The sequence below is a fragment of the Girardinichthys multiradiatus genome, chromosome 18 (assembly GCF_021462225.1).
Source record: "Girardinichthys multiradiatus isolate DD_20200921_A chromosome 18, DD_fGirMul_XY1, whole genome shotgun sequence".
Taxonomy (NCBI): domain Eukaryota; kingdom Metazoa; phylum Chordata; class Actinopteri; order Cyprinodontiformes; family Goodeidae; genus Girardinichthys; species Girardinichthys multiradiatus.
In genome coordinates this window covers 11,509,652-11,514,133 of record NC_061810.1, presented here as the reverse complement: position 1 = coordinate 11,514,133, position 4,482 = coordinate 11,509,652, and the positions used below count along the sequence as shown (strand labels likewise).

Sequence of the window (4,482 nt, the reverse complement as noted above, 5' to 3'; positions counted from 1 at the left end):
ATATTAGTGAAGAGGGGAAGAAAGGTAGGGAAATCACAAAGATGAAATATAAAGATTTAATGCAAAATAATGTAGATACAAATAAATTAATAAATGAATCATTTACACAAGGAGAATTGAACTTTGTTACCAGGAAAACAAAAAATACATCACCTGGAAAAGATCAAATGTATTATATGATGATAGAACATCTTAATGACAAAGCAAAAGACAAAATATTAGAATTATACAATAAAGTCTGGGAGGAGGGAGAGCTGCCACAGAGCTGGAAGGAAGCAATAATTATTCCAATAGCTAAACCAGGAAAATATAACACAAAACTAGAAAATTATAGACCGATCGCATTAACATCAAATATTTGTAAAATAATGGAACAAATGATTAATAATAGATTAACATATTATTTAAATATTAATGGATATATATCTAGAAATCAAAATGGGTTTAGAAAAGGGAGAAGCACAAATGACTCTGCATTATGTTTAGAAAATGAAATTAGGAGAGCACAAATAAACAAAGAAAATGTAGTAGCTGTATTTTTCGACATAGAAAAAGCATATGACATGATGTGGGTTGAAGGATTATTAATTAAATTAAATAAAATGGGTATTACTGGAAAAATGTTTAACTGGATTAAAGATTTTTTATCAAATAGAACAATACAAGTAAGAATTGGTCAAGAATTGTCAGGTAAATATATAATAGATAATGGTACTCCTCAAGGAAGTATCATAAGTCCGTTATTGTTTTCTATAATGATAAATGATGTATTTAAAAATATTGGTAAGGAAGTCGGTTGTTCACTATTTGCAGATGATGGAGCTATATGGAAAAGGGGTCGTAATATCAAACGTATTGAAAAGAAAATACAGGATGAGATTATTAGAATAGAACAATGAGCAAATCAATGGGGATTTAAGTTCTCAGTGGAAAAAACAAAAGTAATGGTGTTTACACAGAAAAGGAAAAGAGAAAATATAAAACTAAAATTATACAATCAAGTTTTAGAACAAGTAAAAAATATAACATTTTTAGGTATATGGTTTGATGAAAAAATTATATGGAAAGTACATATAGAAAGAATCATAGATAAATGCAAAACAATATTAAACATTATGAGATGTATGGCTGGTATTGATTGGGGAGCAGATCGAACATCATTAAAAAGAATTTATACAGGATTAATTAGATCAAATATTGATTATGGAAGTATAATTTATGGATCAGCAGCAAACACTCATCTTATAAAATTAGACAATATACAACATCAAGCTTTAAGAATTTGTACAGGAGCAATCAGAACCAGTCCAATAGCAGCACTTCAGGTAGAGATGGGAGAGATGCCATTAGATCTAAGAAGGAAACAGTTAGCAATAAATTACTGGATAAACTTACAAAGCAATAATCCAGATCATCCCACACGTGATATTTTAAAACCATGCTGGGAAAAAGAAAAAAAACAAGTTAAGAGTTTTGGTTGGATTATCAGTAACAAAGCAGAAGAATTTCAAATATATGAAAAAGAAATAAGTTCAATGTTGCCTTTGCCAGTAGTGCCACCGTGGCTGTTACCAGAAGCAGTGGTGGATATGGCATTGATGAAAAAGAAAAAGGATCCAAAATGTAGATTAGATTCAAGTATAATACAAGAATATATAAACAATTACTATCATTATGTTCAGATTTACACAGATGCATCAAAAACAGATGAAAAAATAGGAGTAGCATTTGTAATACCAGAATTTAAAATAAAAGTAGGAAAAAGAATTACAGATGGATTATCAGTATATTCAGGAGAATTATTAGCAATATTGTTAGCAGTGCAGTGGGTGGAGGATATAAAACCATTAAAAACAATCATTTGTTCAGACTCAAGTTCAGCATTATTAAGTTTAAAACATAATCATTCAGAGGGTAGACCAGACATTTTGTTGGAAATAAAACATACTTTATTTAGAATACAAAGAATGGGATTAATATTAGTGTTTTTATGGGTACCAGCACATGTAGGAGTTGGAGGGAATGAGAAGGTGGACAGGATAGCAAAGAAGGCAACACAAAACAACATTAGCTTTATAATTAATATTAGTAGGTCAGAGGCAAGAAATATAATTAAACAGAGAATCAGGAAAGAGTGGCAAAAAAGGTGGGATGAAGAAAAGAAAGGAAGATGGTTTTACAGAATCAACAAGATAGGAGAAGAAGTAAGAACAGGAAGAAGGAGCAGAAAAGAGGAAAGGTTAATTACAAGATTAAGATTCGGACATACAGGACTTAATTCTACATTGTTCAAGATAAAGAAACATAATAGAGGAAAATGTGATTATTGTGGAGAGGAGGAAACAATAGAACATGTAATATTGAAGTGTCAGAAATATGAACAAGAAAGAACCATTTTAAGGAGAAAATTTGTAGGTATTAAAGAAAATTTTATTTTGAGAGATACTTTGCAAAGAAGTTTAGGTAGCAAACATATTCAAATTATAATTAGATTTTTCAAAAGCACTAAATTAATAAATAGAATTTGATTGTTGTAATAGTAAATAAGATTTAAAACCATGAAGAACCACACTCCATACCAGTCGGTGGCGGTAATGCACATCATAACGTTATTTGCCAACCACCAAAAATAATACAAGAAGAAGAAGACACAATTTGGGTGTGTGTGTGTTTATTGGGGGTGGGGGGTCTTCGGCGCAGCTTTCCCGACCCCGGAGACCTATGCTGCAGGTCTTCACCTTCTCTCATCCCCCATTTCTTGTCTGCCTACTTTTTCTGGACTGCTGTTTCTGTTCAAGAAACAAAACTTGTAGAACAATAACCAGAAATGTTTGTCAGTTGTGAACGTCACTGGTAGCATTTTAAGTGTGCAAGACAGTAGGAGCAATTTTCCTCTGTGTGGGCTGACCTCCAGCTGTGTAATGCTCCTCTAACGGAACAAAGTAATTATGGCCGACCCAATCTCTTGTTCTTGTTAAGTTGCCACTATTTCATGTTAATGAAACGTGTCAGCAGCCAAAGTGTTTTTGATGCTCTTTCCCACTAATCTGATGCCAGCCTTGAAGAATATGTCTGTAAGTAACAGTGAAAGTTTTCACAGTATGAGAGCTATTAGTACTGATTGAAAAAACTGTTATTTCTGAATTTAGTTGTTCTGATGATGCTAACTCTGTTAGCTTGTCAAGGGCATTTTCAATGTTAAATTAGCTATGATGCTAATCGTTGCCGAGAAGCTTGGGAAAGCACTCAATTTTTAGGGCGTTTGGTGTCAAAACAATGCCGACACATTGAAGTCTTTAACTGCGTATGTCTGTTTTTATATTGCAGTTTCTAAAGCCCTTCAATAAACATCCTGTTTTTTAATGGACCTGTTTGCTGCTTGCCGAGCCACACAACACAAAACTCCAGTAAGGGCTAAATGCTTTAGTACCCAAGAAATGGAATTTGAGAACTCTACGATATATTTTATTTGTGAAAACGATGTGTGAATGCTGGTAACGTGTTCCTAGTGATGTCCACATGCTGTGATAGTCTTGTATGTGTATACACATACAAAAACATGGAATACAATCTCTTTTAAATGTAGACAGCATGAAGTTTCCTGTAAAAACCCTCACTGTGAAAAATCCTACACATTAGTATAGGTTTAAACTATGCTGCTGTCTTTACCAGAGTGCCAAACTGATTGTATGTTCCCAGTAGCTGAATAAAATACATTGAGTGTTTTTTTTGTTGTTGTTTTTTTCAGATTTCTCTTCAAGGTTTGTGCGCTAGCTTTAAATCTTGTTCAAAATATCCATGAGTGGATGGGTCAGAATTTACTCCTTTATGCAGAAAATACAAAAATGAAAGTTTTTGGTTCCAAATAATATCTCCACTTGACTTCGTTGGGCTAAAGGCTATGATTTCATCATAGACTCAGAGCAGAATCTCAACCAAACAGTGGATTATTAAATTGGCCTATCATAAAACATAATAGTGGAATAATGGGTTGTGTATTAAAATGGCAGACTGGTGCAAGCTTTTATTTTTTGTAGGTTGGATGACTGTGTGTACAGCCCTCCAATTATCATGAAGCTGAAGCTCATTCAAAATGCTGCTGAAAGAGACATTGCATCCAAGTAGTCCTTGGTTACTGCACTGGATGCGTTTGTGAAAGGATAGAATTCATTCATTCATTTAACATTTATCTGTATTTACAATTCTAGCATAGAGCCTAGATTAAAGTGGCAGACTAAATAAAATGTTCATTTTATACTCTGAAATATCAGGGTAAAAAGAAGAAAACATTTAAGTATAACATTAAGAGAATTTTATTTGCAAACCATTACAATAACATTTTAACATATTGATCTCATCTAATACATGAATAATATGACTATTTTCATTTTTTTAACAATGATAAATATTTTCTTTCACAAGAGGAGGATGACAACACTGGGAACTGCAACAGAGGGATTCCAGGATTGACAGAAGCATGTC

General features: G+C 32.8%; 1 long non-coding RNA gene across 1 annotated transcript; it reads left to right on the top strand.

Annotated features, from left to right (window-relative positions):
- Nucleotides 1-2,649: 2,649 nt before the first annotated feature.
- Nucleotides 2,650-3,725, top strand: LOC124884284. Its single transcript, XR_007042411.1, has 2 exons — nt 2,650-3,070; nt 3,328-3,725. It is a non-coding gene; the product is annotated as an uncharacterized LOC124884284 (long non-coding RNA).
- Nucleotides 3,726-4,482: the final 757 nt, after the last annotated feature.